At 35.3% G+C, this 27,837-nt stretch overlaps 3 long non-coding RNA genes across 3 annotated transcripts in view; 2 read left to right on the top strand and 1 right to left on the bottom strand.

The window, feature by feature from the left end:
- The window catches only part of LOC135214497 (uncharacterized), a 70,753-nt gene extending 58,356 nt beyond the window's left edge, over positions 1-12,397 (top strand). The window contains exons 3-4 of the long non-coding RNA XR_010314380.1: positions 9,871-9,983; positions 12,289-12,397. This is a non-coding gene — a long non-coding RNA (uncharacterized LOC135214497). The remainder of the gene's footprint in view (positions 1-9,870; positions 9,984-12,288) is intronic.
- Positions 1-13,397, top strand: part of LOC135214498 (uncharacterized) — a 346,832-nt gene extending 333,435 nt beyond the window's left edge. Inside the window, exon 3 of the long non-coding RNA XR_010314382.1 lies at positions 13,005-13,397. This is a non-coding gene — a long non-coding RNA (uncharacterized LOC135214498). The remainder of the gene's footprint in view (positions 1-13,004) is intronic.
- A 220-nt stretch (positions 13,398-13,617) lies between these two features.
- Positions 13,618-27,837, bottom strand: part of LOC135214500 (uncharacterized) — a 235,845-nt gene continuing 221,625 nt past the window's right edge. The window contains exons 2-3 of the long non-coding RNA XR_010314384.1: positions 19,165-19,200; positions 13,618-13,763 (exon numbers count right to left, since the gene is read on the bottom strand). This is a non-coding gene — a long non-coding RNA (uncharacterized LOC135214500). The remainder of the gene's footprint in view (positions 13,764-19,164; positions 19,201-27,837) is intronic.

Raw genomic sequence — 27,837 nt, 5'->3', positions numbered from 1 at the left:
CGTGAAAATGACCAGCTGAGAAGACATAGCAGACGAATTCATTGCAGGAAACGGGACTTAGAAGAATCAAAGGTTCCACAACTAGGTAAAATTGTTACAGACAGAAATATACCTTTTTTTCAGCGTAATATCACTATTTTGGTGCATTTCAGCTTTCATCTATCTTCGCTTCATCTTCTTTACTTGTAAATCATTTTGAATCAAAGGCGTTGCAGTTGCGTGAGGTCGAAAAGTTGCCACTCGTCATTTAATATATAATTCTTAACTAATTTCCTTAGCATCCGCCAACTAGCCTTAATAGTTAATGGGGCATTATTTATTTCCTAATTGATAATGTACAGTAAAAGAGAAATATGACTCTTGGAATGAAAGGTCATTCCCACTTAATTACCAAATTGCCGGATATAATGTTTATTAGTAATATGTAGAGCTTTTAAATTATCTTTTTTTCTGATTCGTGTATGTACTTTTAGTCAAATGAATTTTTTATAAATATTTCCAATTCAGAACAACAGGATTTAATTTCCTATGTTGCTATTCTAGTGATTCATGTTTACATTTAGTTTCGTTTCCCCTTTCGACTGATGTCTGCTCCTTCCTTTACAACACCACTTGACAAACGCTCCCAAAGTGTCTGATTTTTAAGTGAAATACCTTTTAAGACTAATATTCTGAATAATAGTTTTTGATCCAGTCAACTGCCAAAAAATAGTCTATGCGTCTATCGTTTTTTAAGATTACATGTTTTTACTTTCAGTCTCGCTTCAGTTTCTGAAATTCGTCTGGCTGTTAGTGTTACCAACAATCTGAACATAAACCCTTTGATATTTCGCTGTTTCAAGTAAAATATTTAGGTATCAGAGCTTAATTGCCACAAATAAAAATTTGTTTTAAATTTATTCCTATAAACTTCATACAATTTTAAAAAAATGACATTTATAAATGTAAAACTAACAAGTTTAGACATTAGCCTTTTAAGTCAAATTCCGACCAAGAGCAGTTGCTAGGTAATGTCAGTATTTTTATTTGCTTTAAGTTTTTATGAATCATGATTTATCATTAAGCATAAATATAAGAATTTATTTTTTTTATATATTTATTTTATTTCGTTGATGGAATTTCTCACATCTTTCGTAAAATCAAAGACTAAATCTTCGGTTTGCACAAAGTAGTTGCCAGTTACTCTATATATATGGTTGTTATTTACTAGTTAGTTTTAGTGTCAACCGATGTCCATAGTGGCGTCGCCCCTAATTGACAACTGTATGATAGCAAGCCTAAAATTAGATACGAAGGTGATATGAAACCGTTAAATAGATTAAATAAACTATCATAATGTTTTATTGATTTTAATTTATTAAGTATATGCCCTGAAATGGAACATTCAAGTAGATACAAAGCAAGTCCATCCTTCAGCGAAGATTACCTCTCGGGTGAACGATTTCTTTCTTAGTCTTGTTTTCCCTGTGGAATGTCGTCTGCTTCTCCCTGCGAGCAACAAAGTCTCGCCAAGAAGGGTTGTATTTCTCCTGACATACTGACCAGACCCATGTTGCTGACTTTGGAATTCAATCACTACTTCGGTTCATTTCGGTATCTTATTTTATTTAATAATCGTTCGAACGCTACTTTATTGAATTTATATATTCTGAAAGTTAAACGTTTGCTCACTCCGTTTCAGCATTTCGTCTGTTTGCTTGTGTTACCAAAAACATTCGTAGCAGAATCGTCGGAGGTGACTCGTTCCTCAGCAAACTACGGTATTATTGGCAGTTCCATTATTATTTCATGAATTGTGTCACTGAATTATTTCTTACTTATGAAGCCATAATTTTTTGGGGGTTTTTGACAAATAAATACGATAGTACTTATGTCAAAACTATTCACCAGCGAGACAGAAAAGACGATTTTTTTTTTTTTTTTTGTAGGAAACGGCACTAAAATAGCGAATTGACATCGAGAAAAAAATCGATAGCGATATAAATACACCTTTTCCAGTATAACATTTTATCTTTAATCTTTCATAGCTTCAATTATCTGCAAATTGCATTGCTTCAAGAAATTTCAAGTTACGTAGTTTCAAAAAGTTTACACTCATCATTTCATGCACAGCTCCATTAGTAATTTCCAGAGAATGCGCGAACCAGCCTTCATAGCGGACGAGTCTATTTATCTACTACTAAATTATTTATATTTAACAGAGAGAAATATCTACAGAACTCTTTAAGTCAATGCTGACGTTTTTGCAGTGAATTGCCCTTGATAAACTGATCCAATGTTTGACACCATGGCTTACCAAAGGTAGTACCTTAACTTAATTCGGACTTACTTTTGTATGTCTAGAATGAATGAAATACTTTTGTAGAAATATATTTGCCCACGCAATCCAATGTGATTTCATTTTCTGTGAGTATTTTAATGGTTCTTTGTTCGCATTATAGTTCAGTCTCCCTTTTTAATTGTCTTTGTCTTTCTCTACAAACACGACTTGACAAAAGCTCCCAAAATATCCCATTTTTCGAGCTCGAAAGTCTGACTTTTAAGTTCTAAATATTCTCGAATGATAATTTTTAATCAATCAGTCGCCAAAGTCATTCGACTATATTTTTGTTTTTTATTACGTTGTGTTTTACTTTCAGCCTCTTCTCAGTTACCAAACACTCTCAACATAAACCCCTTAGGGTTCCACAATTTTCAGTTAAGAATAAAGTTTCCTGTATTCAGTTTCGGTAAATGGGAATGTGGTTTAATTTATTTTTAAAATCTTCTTACATTTGTTAGCAAATTACGTTTATAAATGCAAAACTCCAAAAGTTTAGACATTTGCCTTTTTTTGTAAGATCCTACCGACAATAGTTGCCAGTTGCTGTTCATATTTTCCCCGGGTGATAATGAATTACTTTTAGAATGCAGGAAAGTTAGGGTTAATTTTGATCCATAGTTTATATTACTTAAATAACATTTTCGTAAAGTCAAATGGTAATTTATCCGATGTAAACAAAAATGTTGCAGTTGCCCTCTCTCTCTCTCTCTCTCTCTCTCTCTCTCTCTCTCTCCCTTATATATATATATAATATATATATATATATATATATAGATATATATATATTATATCATATAATAATATATATAATCTTTATTTTTAAGTCACTGAAGTGTCATCAGATGTCCATAGTGACATCGTCACATTTTGATGATAGGATAACAAGCTTAAAATCCAATAGAAAAATATTACGAAACCACTAAATAGACTGTATATTAATATATTTATGTTTACGAATATATGTTTAAAATGTGATATCGCAGAAATGGAACATTTTATCGGACTAATACTAGACCATCGTTTACATAACGATTTTCGTAAGTTATGGTGTTATCTTTCTAGTGGAGTTTGATAATTGACATGTTCTTGTTAAGAATAATCTTTAATATTTGATAAGGTTGAGATTGGACAGTTTGTAGATATAACTTAATCCATCTTTTTTTATGTGATGACTGCCGTGTCTTTGGTGTTGTTTTTCCCTTTTAGTCTCGTTTCCCTTTTAATCTGCTTTTCCCGACGAGAGAGAGAGAAAGCAAGTCTGCTAAGATTTCTGCAGTTATAGACAAAGTTCAACTTTGTATTTGTCAAATATCTACGTAACGTTTTCCGAGATCCAGAGTCACTGCATTGTTTATTAAATGATGTTTTGTTATATTTTCTCTGTTATTTCATCTGTCCCAACAAACGGTGGGGTTTTCAGTTAGTGTCTAGTTCTATGGAGTAGTACCCTTATCTAAGACCTAAGTCATAACGTAGAAAATTAATTATGCCATATCACCAACGATATCTCTGAAATATTCGTATGACATCAATCTTTCAAAACTGTCTTTACAATATATATTAAGTGAACAGAGTATGGTTTGAAATACTGTTCACATCTGTCAGGATAGTGTGGAACTTGAGTCACGTGACTTGACCTGGCTGGTGGTTTTTTCTTCCCTCATCAGTAGCCATCTTAACTTAGTTTGCTCTGGTTATTCTTCGCCATTATACCGAAAGTGAGTTTTTCGTTACTTATTCATTATTACGTTATATTATGTAGATTAAGGGTTATATATCAAAGTAACCTGTCAATAAGTGCCTTAAGCACTTGCAAGTGTATAGAGACTGTCGAAGTGCTGACACCCTATGGTAGGAAACAATAGCCCGTCCCTGAAGTGTTCATTTGGCCACTTGACCATTGATCATGCTGAGGTAAGGCGTCTTTAAACTGGCTGGTCAGTGAAACTTTTAGGTAGCCCAGTCTGTTTGCCTGTAGGCTGAGGTTCATTAGTCAAAGGCGTAGAATTGAATCTATTCCAGTCTTAGGTTAAGCCACCCTAATGATTCTAGGCACTTAAATCGTGACGCGAGTTCTTTTTTTATTCTGTGGGAATGAAGACCCTAAATAAATTACCGTTTAAAATTAGTCTGTACATTCCTCTGCAGTCTGGCACATTTGTTCGTCCAGTAAAATTGCTGGCAATATTCAGTGCCTGAAGAGGTGCTCGGAATTTAAAACAGAATCAAAGATGTATTTCGGCGATGGAGGTTGGGGACAAAGAGTCTGACTTTGGTTTTATTTTGAGAAAACCAGCCATGCACGATAAAGTTATAGTACTATAAGTAGTACTAGTATGAATTCACATTGTAGGCTTTTGTAAGGTTTACTGAATCAGGATACGGTGTAGATCTCGGCCAAGGTCTATAGAGTACCTTCTATAGGCCTTGGGTCTCGGCAATGCACCTTGTTCGCCCGTTTAGGCTGACGTCGTTTCAGATTTTCCTCGTCTAAGTATCCAGTTGTTTCTGTTTTCTATTTTTTACTTATTTCCATTTATTTATTTTGCCAATGGTCATATTCATTTAATTGCCCAAAACTATGCAAGTTATTTTATACATATCATCAAAAGGATCAAATAACGGCTTGCATATATCTCGGCCTAAACACCAGAGCTACAGCCAATGCAATGGGAGGTGATGTTTGTGCTGCTCTTTGTGGGTGAAAGTGGCTGGGTGAACACAGTTGATAATTTAGTTATTGACCTTTTTTGTGTGATAATTTTAAGTGATGAGAGGTAATAGCCAATACAATTTTTTTTAGAGACCAGTGGACACCTAATAAAATGGCTTTGTTTTAGTCTGAAACAAGTTAGGGCCGATCGATGGAAGAAGTTTTATGCGATTCCGCTTATGGAAATGACATAACAATTTGATGGCAAAAAATCTTGAAATTGGATGGTTGCGATATTCCATTGTACCAATAAAGGAAGAGAAAAGGTCTAAAAGCTATATAGATAACTTGACTTTTTCTTGTGAATAGGTAGGGTCAGTGACGTTTCTTTGGAGTGGGTCATTGAATCCCATTTGGGTAGGGCCATTCAAATATTGTAGACTGTCTAATACCTGGTCGCTGACATGGGGTATTTTGACAGAAAAATGTAAGTAACTGTAAAGGCCCGATTGCTTTTTATTTTTTATTTTCTTTTTTAAGTATATACTTTGTATGATTATTTCCATTCGTAATCATTGCGCCAAACGCGCTGATATTCAAAGAGACTGAGTTTAAATAAAACTTGCGTTTGCTTATGACCATTTCAAACGAATTTTCGCTCTTCAAAGTTGTACCCACGCCCACCACTTAGGTGTATACGAGTTGGACATTATACATTATAAAACCGACATAGTAATACAGTACGCATACTAAGCGTAAAGAATTCTCTCTCCTCTTCTCTCTCTCTCTCCTCTTCTATCTCTCGTCTTCTCATCTCTCTCTCGCTCTCTCTCTCGTCTCTCTCCTTCCTCCCTTCCTCCTTTTTTGACAGAGTATCTGCATTCTGAATCTTGCCAATTGATTTATTTTGTGTTTTGCCTAATGTTACGTTCGGTAGGGTGTTGGTATCTTTTATGATGTTACTTAAATATTACCCGCAAGGTTACATTCGACGGAACTTCGGTGATACCTCAAGTGGGAAAGAGTAGGTCTGGAGTGTTGCCTTTCGATGTATTTTTAACCAGACGAACAGATGGGGGTTCTAAAGTATATCATAGGAGGCGTTGTGTATATCCATGTCATCTATTTCAAGAATATGTACAGACATTTTCTGACTTGGAGACAAGATAATCTTTATTATATCTAAACGCTGGAATTATTCCAGATGACACTTATTTCTGAGGCTGCATAATTACTAAGCTTTCATATATTTTTAACTTTTGGGGTTTGGTGATTATGAATACTTAAGAATCCTTGCCATTTTCAATCAGGATAAAGATCTGCGCTTTTACCTGTTTTCGGAGGTTTTAATGCTGTTTTGAAACTGACATTGTCCGATTTATGTCCTCAGTATCAAGCTTTGTTTTTTTTTAAATTTTTTTAAAGGAGAAGGAATCCACTGTTGTTATATTATTGAGTGGTTTTTTATGTTAAGATAGTGAGGAAGGCTTATAATTGTCAGATTTATGTAACAAGTCCTTAAAAAAGGTCATAATTATGGGAATAATTAGTCGATAGGTTATTATACAGTATGACACTAATAACAAATTTCACCTAATTTTATACTAATGTATTTTCTTAACTTAAATTAGTTTTCCTGATTTGAATTTTACTAATCTGACCAAGACCGTCTTAAGGGTTAATTTCATAAGCAAATGTGTTTTACACAGTTTCAGCGTTTAAGCTTGAATGAGCCAATATTTATAACTAAGGTGCCTAGAGAACTTTTGTTATTATTATTATTATTATTATTATTATTATTATTATTATTATTATTATTATTATTATTATTGGCTTTGGCAGTAATAGAGAATGACTTGGATCCTAGATTAGTCTTGTCTTTTGGAAGGGGAATGATGACTGTCTCCTTTAGATATAGTTAAATCCATAATTATGACACAACGATATCAATATCGCTGCCAGATTAGAAGATATAATATTGAGGTGCACAACAGTTTATTCAGTCAAAATAATTAACAGGTAGAGAAGCCATTGATTAGATCTACGAATATTACCATTTCCGTGGGCCGAATATTCAGCACATAACAATTCAGCTTAAAGACATTCAGCGCATGCCGATTCAGCACAAGGACTATTCAGCGCAGAGACAATTTGGCGAAATAAAGCTAAAGCATGGAAAATTAAGAAAACATTGATCAAATTAGATTTTATTTGTAAATTATTTTTGAAATTAAAAAAATGAAATATGATATTTGTTGAAATAAGAGATTGAAAATTATACTAATTTATTCCGATTTGGCGACAGAAAACAAAACTAATTACTTGCAGTTTGTTAAAAAATATTGGTTAAGTAAAGCTGATTGTTTACACTTTCAACCATCGAAACAATTGACGGTTGTTATTTATTGCTATAACAACAAGCAAATAATAGTTACTGCTACTCTTTCTAAACTCGGATTGGATGTATTTCCTTTTCTGGAGCTTAGTTATTTACAACATTCGCCGAGCTAAAAAAAATAAAAAATCACCATAGAGCGGATTTTATCAGAGAAAGGTCGTGATCACATTCTGTTTAATGGATTTGCTATCGTTTAGATAGAAAACTTCGTAATGAAAAGGAGTCTTGGCGTTGTACACACAGAGGTCGAATTCATGTTAATGGAAGTTCATGGGAATAAGATTTGACACATACTCATGTGGAGTTTTTGAAATTGGAGCAAGACAACGCAGAGAAAAGGATATTGAGAATCAGAGCGGGACACGACGATTCCAGAAAAAAAGCAAATTATCAGAGAACAGCTAAGGCAATAAAAACGCCAGTTAGTAAATATGGGAATCGAGGAAACAAATAACATAGGAATACTCACAAAATATAAGCTACCTCATGAATTGCAGAAATAAATTAGTATGAATATTTTTGCACAGGAATATTTTATCGTATGTCATTTCAATAAATATTTGTCTACTTTTTAAAATTCAATATGTTACAAATAAAAAAATTAATTTGATGGCATTTTCTTCGTTTTTCCATATTTTTATTTTATTTCGCAAAATGTCTGTGCTGAAATGTCATGCGCAGAAATTGTCTCGAAGCTGAATGTCCTGCGCGAATTGTCGGTGCTCCACCATTTCAGTGTCACCTTCCCATTTTTAAGTATGGATGAAAATTCAAATGTAAAGCCTACGAGAGTTGCCGGCTACCTTAAGCTGACATATTCATTTCCTCAGGTGCAAGACCTGAGTGACAAACAGTACTGTTTTATAAACAACGTTGTTGCAGGGTGAAGCGGGTTTTATATATTTGGAGTTTGTTTAATTGGTGCTTTAGTTTTTATAAAAGTTTTTTTTTCATTTGTCTTATCCTTATTTGTAGGATGTAGGGCCAGGCCATGACGTCACTTGTCGTTGACCAATCAGGACGCTCTCTATCGCGCTGTTTCTGGCAAGGTCCATGGGTTTCTGCCCACCCAAGAAATGGCTTCAACGCAACAACCGCCGTATCTCAATGGAAAAAAAACTCTATGCTGGTTCGTATTTAAAATGGAAGTGACCGAATGGTACAGCAGAGCCTTTATATATATCTACGCCGTTAGAAGGCTGTCCACTGACTAAAAACAAAATATATAATTTTCAGATAAAAAAATGGCCACGCAAATCATATCACTGGAGCTCTCCCAAGCGCCTCGTCAGAGGTAAGGTGCATTAGTTTCAGCTTAGGATGTATAGGCCCACCAGTACCTTATAGAATATGCGTATATCCGGCATGTGCTGCATACATAGTTATAGGCTTCCTGCTTATGTTTGGCTGAGCTTAGGTCAGTATCAGTAGGTAAAACCATTTGTAAACCTGGTAGTCAGTGCACAGACTGTATTCTGTGCAAGCGTACCACAATGATATAATGCGACGACGATTGATAATTGTCGATGTTCCCGTTGCTTGGCAAGACAACTTAAATTTCATAAAATCATAAATCTGCTCGATGTCAGTATGTGACCCTAAACCTAATACCAACACATGGCATAATGAATGAGCTCGTAAATTTGTCATAAACAGAGGATAATTTGACATGAATACAGGTAAACCGCATTTTCTTGATCGGCAAACGTCCCAACATTTTCGTCATTGAATAAAATGATGTTCGTCCGTTCTCTCTCTCTCTCTCTCAGCCATATTGAATGGTGTGTTAAACTACTTGAATCTGCATCTTTTCGTAATTTTATATTAATAACCAGAGCTGTTGTTAAGATTATGATTAATATGGCTTTAATGTTATTGCTGTTTGCTTTGTAAATAGATGATGAAGCCCATAGAGTCAAACTTTATCCCTTTTGATTAGTCAGGCCTTTTATGTGTTTTATAGGCCTTCCTTTCATTCATTTAGGAGTAGGGTTACATTCTTTTCAAATATCTGCTTTACCGACAGAGATAATTGTGCGCGTTTCCGTAGAAAATCAGTATGCCTCTGTTGATTTGATTTAAGCAGAGAATTATCCTCTTAGTTGCTGGGTGACCGGTGTGGCTGGCAGCCAGTGGGTTCATGGCTAAAACTAGACGTGGGTGGATCAGTAGTGTCAAAATGTATTTCATCATTGCATTAAATTAAGGAAGGTAGGGCTTCTGGGTACTCCTCACTCCTTAATGACTGAAATTTTTTTATGTTCATTTTATTTTTATCTTTTACTTAATATGGAATTTGTTGTAATTCCCGAATAAAAATTGGTCAGCTTCTGTCATGTCGAATTAACACTGACATGCCTGGTTGGAATGTTCTGAGTTTTTAAGATTTCATTTGGATATGAACAAAAATTAACTAATATTTCCAGATGCAAGATTTCTGAATGTTACCAGTCATGTATATTGATTTTTCAATAAGAATTTTCTTCTCATTTGCAGGCTCTTTAGAATTCCCAATACGCTCCTTCAGAAGATATTTCAAGACTTATCACAATTACGTGTCTGATTTCAACGGAGAATCTGATTGGATGTCATTGTCTAGAACCGGACAGGTAAGGTTTGATGTAAGTCTAGTCTGGAGTAATTCGAGTTCATATGTGTTAGTTCCAGTCTGCTGTTCATGACTGCATTGAGCTTTGAATAAATTTCCAGTGTTAGTGTTTATAGAAGTCTGAGTGAAATACCAGATATTCATTTTTGATGATTATTTCAGGTTTCTGTAGCTCATAGAAAGTGTTCATATTGCTTGGATGACTTAGAAGCCCCCCTCTCTCTCTCTCTCTCTCTCATTCTCTTTCTCTCTCTCACTGTGAGAAAATTCACAATAGGTAATCATACTTCATACTGATTTTGGGGAGAAGTGAATATATCCTTAGGATTTTAGTTAACTGAATATGTATTCAGTCGTCAGTTTATCATCATTCTTCATTGTTGTGAGAAACGAACTTTAGTTGTTGCTAGCTTACTTTGGTTGCGATTTTTTTTTTTTTTTTTTTTTTTTTTTGGTGAAGTAGTTTTTTTTTATTTCATTTTAAAAACAAAATGTGGATGGGTACCGCACATAAAATTCCACTGGGATCCAAGTGTTCTGTTAGGACACTTGGAAGTTCACTTTTAAAAAAAAAACGCCTCCTGGGCCTTTGGAGTCAGTGTGTCCCAATGCCACTGACAGCTGACATCTTCAGTTGCTCAGTTTTGTACAGTCGATTCAAGCAGTGGGTTCTACGATGCCTAGTGCTTGCTCTCTTCAAGGTGCTTCTTTTCATTTAAGTCTCTTTTAAGTGTCTGAAACACAATGAATATTCTTTCCTTGGCTTTTTCCCTCTATATACATCATCCATGGTAGTTTGCACTTCTATATACATGTTTTCGTGCCCTGTCCATCTCACAAGTCCTGGTAGGTTCATTTGAGATGGAAGTTTTGTTAAATCAGAAGTCATTATTTTAGGGTCTTCTCTTGTTCTCTTCTGTCATACATACGCAGTAAGAATGTCTTTCAATTTTTTTTTTTGTTTTTTTTTTGTTCTAAAGCTACATTTTTGGGGTTAAGACTGAGTGATATTTCTTGTGGTAAGATTTATAAAACTTTGTGCATCTTTTATTCCTTATAACGAAATTCGTTGATGACAGCACCACTCTCTCTCTCTTGCGCTGTGGTTAATTTAACTGAAAAAAACCTCGTAGATTATTTCCAACGAGTCGTTGAAATCTCTGTTGAGTGAGCACGAACGGCGTATTGAAGGCTTTTTTTAAACTTTTACTTTGATATATGTATGGGGTATTTGGGTGGGGGTACCTTTTTCATAGACTAATAAATGTTTTTAGCTAAATATACCAGATGTCGGGTGACATTATTTTGGCAGAAATAAACGGGCTGACTAATCATGTGGTTTATTCGAGTGTTCGGCAGCTTGCTTTGACAGTGGATGGTGGTTTTTTCATAAGAATGTTTGTTCATGTTGGTGATGGTAAAAGAGACATATCTGAAGGGAACTTCAAGCTTGAAGTAATTGCCATGATACGGAGTAGTACGGTTGAGTTTTACTCTCAATAAAGCAGGTAGTTTATCTCTAGTTTATGAATTTCTGAGAGAGAGAGAGAGAGAGAGAGAGAGCGTGCTTGGTTATTAACCACTTACCTTCAGATTCAGATTATAAAACGAGGTTAAAACTTGGCCGTGATCGAAAGGCAAATTAAAAATACCTTGAAAAGTCCAGTTAAGGTGCAACAGTATTTAGATACATAATGTGGTTGTATCTATAGGTTTTCTCGGGGGGGACTGTTAATTCAATTTCCAACCAGCCTTACTGGGAACTGCACAAATGTCTTGACAGTCAGATTTCTGTGTTAAGTGTATATAAAGTACTTGTTCTAACGGTATTTAGCTAAAATATGAATAATTATTTATTGAACGTGGAATATTATAATGGAGGTGCTGTACAGTGGTTGAGCAATTATTTTTTTTTTATTTGCAAGTAATAAAAAGTGAAATTCGATCTAGGACTAGTTTTTGACATGTAGTCATTTTATTGCGTCCGACGGATCTCAGAGACAATTATGTCGCTATGCTTAACAGAGATGAAAAATGATATGATAGGTTTTATAATTGGAAAGGCATCCCTACAATTAGTCCATAAGTTTGAATAAGACTTACCAGGAGGATATGCCTAGTAATTATCATTAACTTAGTCTTTAAAAACTACAAATTGTGCACAATATACGGAAGATGATTTAAAATGTATTAAAACTAGCGGTTTCCTTTTTACATTCACATTATGTTTTTGAAGAACATCATAGGATAATTGACGTGTATAGAGGTGATTGATATTGGAATGTTAACATTGCTGCTTCTTTCAGAATGAAATACTCTTCGCTTCGATGGCTGGTTGTTGCAAGGAATCTTTTTATTGTTTGAACCGCGTCTTGGGAGTGGAAGTTCAGTTCTTGGAGTCGAATATTCATAGTTGAATCACGTTCTTGGTAGTTGTGGAATCACGTCTTGAGTGAAAGTTCCAGTTCCTGGTTCATGGCGAGTTGGTTCTTGGAAGTATTTTGCTGAAATGGTTTATGAACCTGAATAAAATCTGAGTCTTTTTTATTTTAGAAATAGTGATTGTGAAGAGAATTTTGGGGAGTGGAGGTAGTTCTTTTTGCTGTCTCCTTAAGATTTCAAACAACACTTGTCAGTTTTAAGAAGCTTTCCAAGGAAAGAGAACAGACCAGAAAAGGGGCTGGTATAGGGCATTCAGAATTTTAATTCGGGAAGGTCAGGTTCATTGCGAGAGTTTATTTCCTTTCTTTTGAGTGGCCTAGTTTGCAAAGAAATGGAAATCAATATCATAGTCACTGCTGACAGTGCTATTAAGTTAACAGGAAAATGCCGAAATTCAGAGCCAATTTAAAGTAAGTGAAATTTTGGGGCTACTTTGTAGTTTCTTCTGAACATTTAGAATGAATAAGCCTCGTCAAGAAATTGTAAATGCGCATTCCTTAGTTTGTGAAGGTGCCAAGCTAAGTGTCTCTAGTAAATAGGATGTCATCATAGTCGTAGTTTTTTTAGTATCTCTTTGTAGGAGTGTAGCACCGAGGACGAGAACCGTTCTGAACCATGAATGCAGCACCGTGGACAAGTACTGTTTTCAATCCTACAAGACTGCAGCACCGAGGATGAGAACTAATCTGAGAATGGGGAAGCTCACCTCCGGGCGGTCGTGGAAGAAACATGGCAGGGATAATTTTAACGTAGCTGTAGCTAGTTCTGATGTATGTGTTATCTGTGTATTCTTAAAGGGAGAGGGTTGATTATATTTCGTCGTCTCTAAAACTGCTTGGCAGACGTTCTCTAAGTTGGCTAACATAAACGGTATCAAATTGTTTTACAGTGAAAGGTTGTACAAATTTATGAACTGATTTCTGTAATGTTTATTTGTAGTATATAAATAGTGTCTGGCATCCGTTCTCTGGGTTGGCTCATTTGCCATCTACATGATCAGTGAACAGCAGCAACCTTTATAGTTGTTAATGAAGTTGATAGTTGTTAATGAAGAAGTAAAAAAATATCTTGGCATGTCTGTCTGCTTGTATTAATCCTTTTTTGTGTAATAAAGACCAAAGGTCATTCTGGGTTTTCGACCCTCTCGGAACAAGAGCACAGACCCCGACTCCCGCCCGCGTAGAAAAAAAAAAAAATTGTTAAAAGTTGAGGCGTCAAGAAAAACTAATATAACAGCCCTGGATTACCAGCTTCTTATTTAGTTTCACTTGAGTTAACGGCGATCCTCTTGCCTCCCCGTTCTCTTCTCTTGCCTCTCCTAAATTACTCTCGAGCGTCTCTGTAAAATAAGAGAAATGAGAATTACAACAACATGCCTCATAGGAAAACTACAAAACATGAAGGATCAAACTAATATCGACTGTTAAGAACTCAATGGTATGGACTTAATTCTTAATCGTTATTAATGATTGAATTCTTATAATTGTATATCTTATCTTTTCGATACCTTACTTTTAAAATTCAGCTTACTCTCATAAGTTTTGAAAATCTTCAGTTGTCAAGTTCTGAAAATCTAAGCTTAGTCTCACAAGTTGTGAAACGGTTACAAAGTAGATTGTGAAACGACAGTTTATAAAGAATCTGAATTAGTTTGCAATTACTAAATACGTACGAAATGGCAAGTTATTTTTTTAAGAAAAAATTAAGACTTCACTTAAAAGGTGCTGTAAGAGATTGTTTTACCCTGGTTTAGTAAAATATAGGTGCAAAATTACTACCCTAGTTTAGTAAAAATGTGTGCCTAAATTAGTTTGTTTTTTTTTATCATCCACTAAATTCTGTACCTAGATCGAAGGATATTTTATAAACGAGGGAATGGAAGTTCATAGTAGCAACAGTTTTTATCGCTATTTTTAGGTGGTTTATTTTTATATATTCAAAAACTAAATATTTATTCAAAAAAGAAAAATTAAACTTAAGAGCTCGCAACATGTTCAAGAAAACTTATCAAAGTTCTCTACAATTATTCAATGAGTAGCAGCTTTTCGAGGCAATTTTAATTATTTAACCTGCGCGTACTTCTTCGTTACTAACTACCAATCTTTACTGGTAAATGTTTAGTGATTACAACACTCACGAAACCACACTTAGATAATTTTATAGATAATGACTACTATGAGATTCAGGGCCTCTGTAACACTTTTGGTTTTTTTCGCATAACTTTTTATCTATGCATTTCATAAATATAATGCTTATTCAGAATACATATTATATCAACACTAAATTTTGAGTGTATTCTGCACTACGTAGGTTGAATAAATTTGGTACTTATAATGTAAAAGTGACCTTTTTTGAAGACGGGCCAACTTACTCAGAGAAAAGGTTTCGAACGCACTCGTTACGTAACTTATGACAGCATTTCCCTCTTTCTCGATGGATGATTGGCTATACGTAAACGAAGGCTAAACCTCTGGCAACAATGACATACAAATTAAATACAAGCAAAGCAGTACACCTTTATGAACTCTGGAACCTCTCCACTGATAATTGTCATAATGAACAAACCAACAAAAATATGTTTCATAAATACAAAAACACTTCGATTATTAGTCTAACTTCCCAAAATAGGTTTCCTAAGAAATTACAGTCTACTTTATAGGTCACAATCATATTGAAAAGATATAGGGAATAGTTTGGTAATTTTCAAACATAGTAGACAAGCTTGATTTGATACTGCTATATCCGATGTCAGCAATTTTTATTTATTGGCTATCTACCTATTTACTGAAAAAAATAGCCGGTACCGTATATTGGCTTTAAACCTTCACCAATAATTATCGTCAGAATGGTGACTTCATGAGACTCCACCCACTTTCGCCTCGTTATAATTCAGGATAACACTGAAGGCTACCATGGGCATTGTTGGATTACAAAATTTTACTTCTGGCTATAAAAACTAATTTCTCGAGTAGTTGTAAGAAGTGCTAATGATCCTCAAAGATCCCAGCAGTTGGCCTAAACGTTTAATTCATGTATATTATTGCTATACTGCTGAGAAACTACTGCTACAGTAGTATTACTACGCTAGCACTGATACCTCGCCCACATCTATGTATCGTTCCGCCATTCATAAAGTCTTTGGGTTTTAGAGCCAATGGAATTTCTGTCTGGTGGATGGGCGGGGCAACATTTAGTCAAGAGGTGTTTGTTTACCTTGCTTACGTATGAATGTTTTTAGACTCTAGGCTCGTAATCATTGGCCATGGCGTCGGCTAGATCATTTTTACTCTATAAAAATTAAAACTATCGTTTAGGTTATTGATAATGCTGACAAAATTTGTGTGTGGTTGTAAAATATACATAGTCAACTTTCAGCTACATCCGATGCTTTGACAAGGAGCAAAGTCCAAAAAAACCGTGTTGACAGAGACCCTGAATCTCATAGTAGTCGAGTTATTTCTAAAAGAAGAGGTGCGATATTCGGAAAGCAGAGCGTGAGCGTTTTTGCGCAAAATAAACAAAATAAATAAATTAAATACAAACTAGAATAAATAAATAGAATAAACAAATATAAATAAAATTATTTATACAAATCTAAAATAAACAAAATTAAATAAATAAAAAATGAAAAAATACGTGCAGAAAGAAGAAAGACGAGTTCTTAATAGTAGGAAAAGATGGAAAGCAAAATTCCTAACAGAGAAGGGCCGCTGTAAACAGAAATCCCATTCGGAAAAAGAAGATGGGAATGTGCAGAAACAGCTGGTTTTCATACCTAAAATAGAAAAAAAAATGAAAAATTTCAGAGAGAGAGAGAGAGAGAGAGAGGAGAGAGAGAGAGAGAGAGAGAGAGAGAGAAACATCAGTCCCTAGCATTTTTAAATACGAGGGGATATTAGGTAATAGCCAACAAGGCTTTTTCATGCTCAGAAAGTGATGCATTACCATGTGAATTTATCCAAAAGTGTGTAAAACATACAAATCATGTACATCCGTGTAGTGTTTTAGGTAAGTACAGCAAAACCGAGAAACTATTTAGGCCAATCTTCGATGGATAAGACAGGCATGCATGTCCACTAACCACGAACTAGTTAGCGTGTGTTTTTCCAAAAGGACTTGGCAAATATTTAGGTATTATAAAAAACTAAACTAACTTCGTATTTATTACAAATTTAGGAGTGGGATTTTGTATCATTTAATGGTATCTGAGTATCCTGTAATTATAAAATACATATTCATCTGGTTTGATTAAATTTCATCAGTCTACTCTACTGGTTTAGACCACTGAAAGCAAACATCACAAAATCTTAGTACTCTACACCTGAATAATTGTAACAAATAAAAACAAAAAAAAAATATACTGATATGTCCTTTAAACTACTACTAGCACTAAAATGAAAATTTTTTCGGGACCATTTACGAAAAAAATCAATGCAAAATGAAGGTCGTCTGGTAGACAGCTGTTACAAATCAAGTTTCAAATAGAGTTATATAAGAAAGAAGACCAACAGAAAACAGAGAGAGAGAGAGAGAGAGAGAGAGAGAGAGAGAGAGAGAGAGAGAGAGAGGGGGGGGGGGGGGAGGGGGCTGGTAAATAAGGCGTTATCAATACAATTTATTCAAGCATGAAACTCAAGTATATGTCAATACCTATTCGATATCTCTTGAACTCTGCAAAAATGTAACCTATTAAAAATTAAAATTGAACTTAACCCTCTTCAGAAGTGCTTACGAATAAAACATCAGTTTACCACCAAATCATTCAAGATTTTTCCTGAATTTGGAACTTAAACAATAATTAACTAAAAGAATTAAGATGAAAGCTATTCATACAACAAATGTTCTGCGTCTTTTACTAATTCCTCTAACCACATTTAGGTCTTAAATCTTTCAACCACATTTAGGTTTCAATCTTTCAGCAGATTTCAGGATCTTATGTATACAACTACGTAGCTTGAAAATTCAGGTTAAGGGAAATTTTCTCTCTCTCTCTCTCTCTCTCTCTCTCTCTCTCTCTCTCTCTCTCTCTCTCTGTTACACTATAATGTATAGCTTATTATACGTCGATAAACAAAAATAAGACTTGCAAGAATCCAAATTTACAGAAGCACTAAACGACAACCTTCGATGGCAACTGCCTTTGGATACTCGTCTCAGGAACAATGGATCTGCATCCAAGAACATTCAGAATGGCGTATAGGGGTCTACACTTAGGTACTATATGAAAAATTTACTTATCCGGATAATGAGGTATCACAATATACAAAACTTTCATAATAAAATCATGAGGCTTGTTTTGGGCTCGGATAAAAGAGGCAGGAAAGTTAAAAGTAAATTAAACTCAAAATTCCTTCAAGTTGTCGAGTTACCATCATCTAGAGAACTTGACATATAACGCGGCTGGAAGATACCTTCTTACAGAGAGAGAGAGAGAGAGAGAGAGAGAGAGAGAGATGGGGGGGGGGGGGGGGGGGGTATGGAAAAAATTGCAGAAACTAAGGTATGCAAGTTTTAACCTTTAATTATTTCTTAGGTTTAAAAAGAAGAAACCACTGACAAATTTAGAGGAAAATATGTATGAAAGTATATCCTGTATAATGTGGCCTATATCGAAACTGCAAAATACAAATACTGCAACTACCTTTTGCGTATTCCTAAACATACGAATGCAGCAAAAGACTCTAGACACATGGAAATATATTTTCATCTCCGTTGCTTATTTAGGTTTGTGACTGATCTACTATGTAACAGAACACCACAGTGGCGAGTTAATCTGCTGAAATGTACTACATATCACTAACGCATGGACTTTATAGTGGACATGCAGAAGATTTAAGTAAAACCTGCTACAACACTTACTCATTCCTACAAGTTAAGTTTACTTCACAAGTTTTGAGCTATTGAGTACTGACGCACCTCGAATTTCCTAAGCTTATTTTCCCGTTATTTTTCCCAGCTATCTACTTGCTTCTTCCCTAATAATGCGATAATCAAATTTCCAAAACTATACGTATGCATATTATATACTAATATATGCAGGCAATGTCATCACGGGGGAACTAATACGACGTCTCTGGTAAGTTTATGATATTGTTTTCTGTGATGCTCTTTTAAAAATAAAAATTACGTTGAGACTTCAAGGAGACAGACAAGACCAGAAAAGCTACAAATTTCCTTAAACACACTCCATCCTATAACGAAATTTACGCAAAAACAATATCTATCCTTGACAACTTTTGTTTTAAATGACGCTATTTATAAATTTATATTTTACGTAGGCGGGGGAGGAGAAAACCGGAATTATCAGGTCAAGCGGTAGTTGAAAGTAATTGACATTCTGCAAAATATTTCCATGTTTTAATTCTAAAGTTTCTGTCTTCGGGAAACTGTGGGATAGCCTGGAATCGGTTAGTATTTGATTCTATTTTAACCCAAATTTAGGAGCCCTGCTGAATTAAACCAAACATTGAAAAATTCGGAGAAATTGGACGCTGTCAATATCATCCTAGTAAATAAATAAACGATACACATAGCAGCAGCAGCAGCAGCACAAAAGGTATTTAACAATTCACCGTTAACAGGAAATATTTGCGGTATAAAAAGGATATAAGGAATCTTGTCTGTCATTACTTTACTAAAATTCTGTTACTATTCCCAAATTAAAGATTGCAATAGAAAAAGAATGTCAGAATTTATGACACTAGATAGAAAGAATAATTAAAAACAAATGGAACACTCACCAGCATCTCACTCGGGTACGAAAGTGTCCTTGGAACCTGTAGAACAAGAAAGTCAAAATGAGTAAGATGTGTGATAAGAATTTTTTAAGTTGTTCTGTGTTCCCATTCCGTCATACATTACAACAAAATCAACAACCACAGAGCAGGAATGGGGTTAATTAAATTTCTCTATTGATTAAATTTTGAAATAAACATTTATGTTAAAACAATAAGGCGATTCAGTTGTACATATGAGTACATTAAAGTGGCAGAGTACTATACGAATCTTTATTTCTTATCCTTAACCTTACGCAGAATGAAATGCCACTACCATCCATCAGCCACATTTACTAAATACTGTACTAAACTCTTTAAGGAACAAATTAATTAATGTCGACCATCGTCAAATTTAAACTAGCAATAAGACAGGAAAGCTAATGCCCTTTTGTATCCAGACAAAATAAAATTAAGACGGTATGGGCATTAAGGAACATACCAAATATATATCAGGTTACTCAGCCAAGAAATTCTGTACACTCATGCCACTTTCGAGCCCAGATAACAGAATAACTTTTTTACAGGAATAATTAAAGGCTTTGCCAAACTTTGCAGGAACCTAAGGTGTTGGTTGGAAAGGGCAAGAGTCATGAGAACTTAACTAGGGAATTAAAATAAACTGTCCATTAAGAGTTCACAAGCAATAAAAGTTCATGAAACCAAGGAAAAGAGCAAAATAAAGAGCTAATGAGCTGATACTACAGGCCATTACAAGCAAAATAAACTTTAGCTTCTGCATGGAGTTTAAACAAGGCAATAAGTCTCACAAAAACCCAAGTGGAGACTGCAAAAGTTCTTACCACCCTCAGAGGGAATGTACAACCTATGATTGATGTCAAAACCTGGTGATGTTTTCGCAGAGAGAAGTATATACCAGAGCCGCCTAAGTGCTAAAGGTGTCAAGATGTACGGCCACCACAAAGACAGCGGCAAGGCAAAGTTAGTGCTTGGGGTACAGCAGGAACTATGCCATGCCTCCCAAATTTAAGAATAGTAAACGTCCCGATTTTCAGAAGATCGCATTTCCTAGGAGATAATACAATACAGACTACAAAAACTACCCCACCACCCAAAGTCATCCTTAATTCAACCACTGGCACCTGCACAACCAAATGAAGCTCCAGTCATACCTCATGAAACTGGACAATCTACGGCGTCTTCACCACCGCTGAGGGTGAATCTGGATACAAAAATTGCCTCCTAACTGATTTGTTCAGGAAACCCTATCTGAGCCTAGGAAGGTTAATCAGGTCGCAAGAGAGAAGATTTTCTATCCAATGCAAGCTTAATTTGGGGAAAGTCTTACGACGCTCAAAACGCAGGTTATCAACATAAGACTTGAGTCTCTCTCTCTCCCCAAATGGTTTTTTTTTTTTCCCGTCCTTTCTAGTCGTATATTAAACCAAGAACCACTGATTAATGAATTGCTTTGGAAATGTGGTCCTAAGATTTGTTGTCCCATAAATACTGTTTTGTATTTAGATCGATCATCTTTTTTATTTGCCTTCCAGGTCATCTCTTGCTTCAGGACTCACTGCCGTAAACTTCCCGGTAAAAATTTTCCTCAAGACAAGAGTATGTGACACAGAGACCTAAAGGCAAATATATGGTGAAACATCCAAACACAAAACGACATATGCACAGGAAATCTACTCCTTACAAGCAAATAAAAAAAAATACTTAATAACCAATCAGCACTGAAATACAAAGGCTGGATTTGCACACATTAATACTAAAAACTCACATTCAATCCACTAATACTTCATTAAACCAAATTTTAGATATCGATATTATGAAAAGCAGAGAAAACTAAATACATTATCTGCAAGTGATTTGAATCACTAACAATACTGCTTTCAAAACCCTTCAGACTTCCACTCTCTTTCAGGCAATCAAAACTAATAATTCATCGACTACTTCGTGAAACACTTATCAGTGAATAAACTTATTACGCTAAGCAAGCATCGGTCGACCGTTTATTAACAAAGAACCGTTGCACTTCTTAACCGAGATCAGTAAACTTATGGAATTACCTCCCTATTCAACTAAGTTTCCATTAGTTGAAGAACAACAAAACGATACGGAATACTGTAGAACAGGAAGCCTCAGATTGTTATTGGCACCTCTCAATACTAGAAAATCACCACCACCACACAACTGCTCACCGTTAATCAAAATGAGGACTGTTAACTTTTACTATCCCGGGAACCTACACACAAGCATTACTTGACCTTGAAAAAAGTGAATGGGAAGTGATAGTAATACACATTCTTCCAGCTCATCAGTCCATCTCTAACACACCAAAACTACATAGTTGACAAGGGAAAATGAAGTCACTACCATACAACTGAAACACTCAAGATAAATGCAAAGAATTCTCTAATGAAAACCGGTTTCTCCGCGTTAATATTATGGACGACAAAAATGAAGATTCGACAAAACCCTCTGATTGCAGACCATTCTGTTACTGGTAATGTGTCAAATGAGAAAAACATAGTTGTCGCACCAAGTATGCAGGCCAATTAATATTTTGGCAGTATAAAACAACAAATGCACGAAACACGCAACATAGAATTGACCACCAACGATCTAGACTAGGTACATAAGGTCAGATGACGCGCAGGCTACCTGGCTCGCAGAGAGAGAGAGAGAGAGAGAGAGAGAGAGAGAGAGAGAGATAGTTGTAGTAGTAGTTTGTTCTTGATAAAGGATTTGCAACAGTCATTTCTTAAAATAACGCCTGCAAAGTCTTTGTTTGACCACAGGGCAATATCACCGACAGATTGACATGCATTTAAGTCCCGACGATTGTATCAACCATCTTAGTTGTACATCAGAATTTCAAGCAGACGTTTCAGTATACCTACAGTGCGACTTTGGACGTATCTAGAAAAAAGTTTTCAAGGCTTTCTATAGTCCTGTGGTATAAGACTGCGAGACAATAATCATGGTAAGCAACTGTGCGGTTTATGGTTGTTTTAACAGTACTGACAACACTAAAATATTTTACAATTTTTTTTAACTTGTTTATGAATTGTAAGTTTCTAGTGATTAAAAATTTTGGTGCTTTTAAGGGACTGTATGTTTGACTACCATTTTGTGAAAAAACAAAGGAAACTGGCATCCGACATGGGAAGTATGGCAACACTCTTTCTTTCGCGTGACGTCATTACAAGTCAGCAGACTTAAAGTGCATAATTTAGCTAGACTTACGGACTACATTTTAATCCCTAACCTCCTAAAATTTGCTTAAACCTTCACGATAAAATTTAAACCTATATAGTATTTTAGGGTTGAAAGATTTTCTGGTGCTTCAAAGTGTGCTGTATGAATGCGGATATTTATTGCAGTAGTTTCAAAGACGGAAACTATCCCTGAAATCCTATATGGAGGCCCAGTGGGTAACCGGGATGTTTTGGAGTTGGGTAAACAAAAACTAGCATAAAAACCGTGTGGGCTACACCCGCTTTGAAAACGTTCAATAACCTTTCTTAAATCTCAGATTTTTTGAACTTCCAAAAATATCCTGGACACGTTTCTAGTTCATCCTTGTATTTCACTCCTGTATGTTCCCATTAAAAGACAGGCTTCACTGTGGTTCCCCATAATTGTATGGTATAAGGGGGCCCGATATCTACAATACTGTTTTGACTAGATTATAAAAATCACGAAAAATATTGTTAGATCTAGGTAATAACTCCGCGTCGGGTATTTCTTTGGAAATTATAGTTTCCTATAGTAATTGGGTCGCTTATTAAGAATTTGCAGTTTTGGGAGGTTGCCTGTAACCCCCAGGGGTAGCACTACACACGACGGAATACATATGACGCCCCAATCCCTAGTGGCTGCCGTATTCTCGGGAACGTTCCTTGCAGTCCGTGCGGAGTATTACCTACAATTACCAAAGTATTTCTGGAAAACTAATCCAAGGAACAGATCATTCTTTCAAGATATGCCTAATTTCAAAAAAAACCCCACTTTATCGGTGAATTTTGAACAAAAGAATCTCTAGGGTTTCAGCATTGATCTAGTACAGTACCCAAACTTTTAGATGCATGTAACAAAAGACGGTGAAAATACGCTAGCCACAGGGACGAAGTACATTTGTCAAACCAAAGATTTTGACAAATGACTGATCTGATAATATTTACCGGTTAAGATCTTGGGAACATAAAATGCGTTATATACTTCAATACTGAAGTTTTTCATATTAAGCATAATCAGAGATCCATCGAAAGGTATATTGAGTAAAAATACCTTTTTGTTTATTCCGTGAACCAATTAACGGAAGGGGAGTCCCATTAACATGAACGAGAATAAAGTTTTATCTCGTTTACCAACAAGACCCTTTAAATGTCAAAGCAAATGTATGTTGTCAAGTGATACTCTAGTACAATTACGACGAAAAGACAAAGCCTCCGTAAAAGTTTCAGGAGAAAATACTGAGCTCCATAACAACTTGTACATTCAGTCATATAACGCAAGTCTAGGGCCACGCATACAAGATTTCACTATCCCTCACAAAGGGAAAATTGTAATACAACTACTGGGCCCCTACCAAAGATGGCCATACGCTACTATCCAGTCACAATCTAATACAAGGAAATCATTTACATTACTAATTTTGAGATAAGATGCTGTTCTAAAGTCTTTTTCCCGCTATGGACTTTCGATTACTCTTAACAGACATCTATCGCACGAGGTGGAATCACATTTGTGCCCTTAACTAACAACATTTCACTCCGCAGTCATCAGTGCATTTAGAATTGTATACATAAATGCCTACACTAATAAACCTTTAATCACGAAAATACCTCTCAATAGTAATCTAATAACCCGGCAATTATAATTGAGAAAACAAAGGCACACTACCTTCACAGCTGTAGAAATCTCCAGAACCTTCTTTACAGTGGACACCACAGCCACAAAGGCTTCACTACAGAGATTTCTGCGACGGTTTTCCTGTTGGTCTATTTCAGTTTTTCTCTTGATCATTGGTTAATCCTGCTGCCCCTTCGGATGTCAGGAATGTAAGCTAACCTCCCATTGGCTGGACTTTTTCATGAGATTTTCCATTCCTTACAGAGACCCTCAACGGCATTTTCAAATGATCATTATTCGAGTTAATCTGTTTTTTTCAGAGGGTTGAATTTAATATACTTATCAATGAACATAAAGCAGATTAAATTTTTTGGAAGAAATAGCAAGAGAAATAAAATATATTAAGAAAAAAGCGGTGAAAATCTGCATTAACATCAAACCAAACGAGCGAACAAGATGTTCAAAGTCGTGCCGGACAGAGAAACAAAATGTTATATGTTGAAAGGAAAAATAACGGGACTAACAAACGAAATCAATTACTCAGTAAGGAACGAATATTTCAAATCGACCCTTAAATCTAATCATGTACAAAAGCAGGGTTGGCAATGGTTAAAACAAACTGATTAATCAAGTGATTAAATAATTGATTTATTATTCCATTAAAAAATCATGATTTTGTAATTTTTTTCTTTATTTGAAAGCAAACAAATTGAAAAATATGGTTTGGAGGTTAATAAAAACTTAAGCATAACTGTGCTGCATCTATATTTTGATAAAAAAAATTTTGCAGTACATAGTACTTTAGGCCAGAACTGGGAAACCTAAAAGATAAATCAATAGAAATCTGTCATAAAATATATTTTGAGGTAAAAAAGGGATTGAAAAAAACCTGAACAATTCAAAAAACCACAAAATTAAAAATCAAATAAATAAAAAATCAAATAAATCACTGAATTTTATATTTTTTATTTAAAAAAATAAAAAAGATCACAACCCTCGTACAAAGTTGTGTGTCAAACTGTCATTTACATAAAAGGCTTTGTGAAACTATGTGTCTATCCCTGGTGTCACCCAGACCTCACAGTTCCAATTAGAAGATGAATGGAAACCTGCAATATATTGCAAACAGCCTTTAACCAACAAATTTTCAATCAACCTCAAAAATCCCTAAATAGCAAGTCTAGATTTTGGGTGGAGCCAATGGAAATTTCCATTCAAACTGGGTAAAATGTGGTTTATTTGACAGCTAATACGAATATGAAAGAAAATTTGCAATATAGCCCAGTTTGCTTACAATAATGTTGCAAACAATGCACAAATCTTAAATATAGCAAGGAGATGGCCAAAGGATTTCTTGTGGGCAGGAGGGGCGGGGGGGGGGGGGGGGGGGGGGGGGGGGGGGGGGGGCCGGGTAGCGGGATGACGACTTTGCCTCTAAATTGGGTAAGGTCTATTTGGTAGCTTATCATGATTTTGAATAAGAATTGCACCATATTGTAATTCGATTGCAAGACGGAAAACCTGCAAAAAGGCAAAAATCGCCCAAATGGAGTTTCCGGGGCCCAACAGAGCTTCCAGTCTATTTTCTGTATTCTTGAAATACAGAAATGTTTCGGCAACTGAAAATCACAAAAAATAGCAGGGCTGTTGCCTTAGGATTTTTTGGGGTCATTTGTCTTTTCCTCTAGACTGGATATAACGGAATATATTTTCATGCTTTTCACGAATATGAATGCAAAATTTCAACAAATTCAATCTGTTTGCAACAAGCCAATATTCTTAACAATTCGTTAGCGTTAAAAAGAAAAAAAGAAAAAAGTAAAGCTATACACCACTAATTTTTGGAAGGGCCACCCGGACTTCTTCAAACTTTGCATAAAGCAGCCTATTAAGCCACGAATCACTAAAATGAAATAAAATTGGCAATTTATAGCAACAAACTTACATTGTAGCAGTGTTTGCCAACACAAGATTGCCAAAATACCAAGTTAATAGCCTTGGCGTTCTTGAGATAGCTCCTTCAAACCGGAATACGAGGGAATATAAATTGAAAAAGGGGATACTTAATAATTACAAGGAAATATCTCCAAGCAATGCAGGTATCGCCAAAACCAGACTTATTTGGGGTTTTGACTGATTTACGTTAAAATACGCTCAAAAGCAAAGTACTGGAGCCTCCTCTCGGCAGTCTGCGCTTACACAATGAAAAGACGGAGTTGGAGAGGTTTGGCAGCAGGATGGGAGAATAGAAGGCTGAAAGGGGGTTGCAGCTGGGGGCCGAAGGGGCGCTGCAAACAGCCTTCAGTAAGGCTTGCAGTGCACCACGCGGGGTCCACTACTCTTCCACTACTCTTCATTGGGGATAAGACTCCGCCGAAGGCAGAATTCCGAAAATTTATCGAAAATTGTTTATTGACATTCCCGGACAGTTTAAGGTCCGACTAAACACAGCCTAACGTATAATTGCTCGAAAGATATTTCCAAGAGGGTTATACACCTTATTTTTAGGTCTTTTATGTTGTGACAACTTATCTCAAAACTTTGCACGAGTCCCTAATCCCTTATAACCTGGTTAGAAATTTATTTTTACTTTAGGTACTTTACCGCGGCATCATCGTTTTCACTGCATGGAACTAAAAGAAAACGTATATAATCTTACAGATTAACTAAAGTAAAATTGGAACTTCCACGTAAGTTATTTATCTCGATCATCCGAAATCTTTATTATTATATGTCGCCCTCGATGATTAAATATTAGGCACACTTTATCTTAGTAACAAGTGTCATTAATGACAGTTACATATTTGGTTATATTTACTATATGAAGAAGCGCTTTCGCAGAATACAATAATTAAAATGCAACACGAATGTGAATGAAACTTTACAAGCTTGTAGCACAGCCATTTTATTTAGAGTTTTATCGCCAGGAAAAATTTTGAACAGCACACTTATTGTACACTATGGAAAAAGGTGTCAGTTTTTTTTAAACGTAAATTTTATAACTTATGAATTGAAATATGCTCACAATGTGGCAGTATTGCAGTCAACACAAGAATCGCCAAAATAGCCAGTCTGTATTATTATAATTTTATGTGGGACAACTGAATCTTTCTTTTAAACAGGGTATCATTGAGCCTGTTGTCCTAATCCAGAATAAGAAAAATTGCAATATATCTCAGTCTCCTTACAATATGGCAAAGTTGCAAACAACACAAACCACGAAAATAGTTGGGTTATCGCCTTGGATTTCATCCTAGAATTTTGAACCAAACGTTTCTAATTTGGAAAAACACGAGGTCAGGCAAAACAGAATCGACGTCCGGAAGATGAAGGATAACTTCCATTATGCAACGTCAGGGAAAGGTCAAGGTGGAAAGTACACACGAGAGAGAGAGAGAGAGAGAGAGAGAGAGAGAGAGAGAGAGAGAGAGAGAGAGAGAGAGAGAACAGTATTTGGTAGAATGCATGTTTTTATGTGAAGAACACATCACGGATTTGATATCATTTTAATAAAATTAAAATGTCTGCTACTACTACTACTACTACTACTACTACTACTACTACTTCTAATAATAATAATAATAATAATAATAATAATAATATAATAATAATAATAATAATAATAATAAAATCAAGGCAAGACACCAGAGTAGAAATAGATGGCAATTAGAATAATATATAAAGCCAATCATAATTAACAAGCTAAAAAGAAAACGTTCAATATGCTTTGTGACGAAAGAACAAAAGAGAATGACTTATTCAATAAAATACTTTTATGCTGCTGAAAAAAGATTCAAATTTAATTACTTCAAAGAA

This window comes from Macrobrachium nipponense, chromosome 45 (assembly GCF_015104395.2).
Source record: "Macrobrachium nipponense isolate FS-2020 chromosome 45, ASM1510439v2, whole genome shotgun sequence".
In the NCBI taxonomy this organism is placed as follows: domain Eukaryota; kingdom Metazoa; phylum Arthropoda; class Malacostraca; order Decapoda; family Palaemonidae; genus Macrobrachium; species Macrobrachium nipponense.
The sequence above is the reverse complement of the archived record's forward strand: the minus strand, read 5'-3'. Positions and strand labels throughout refer to the sequence as shown.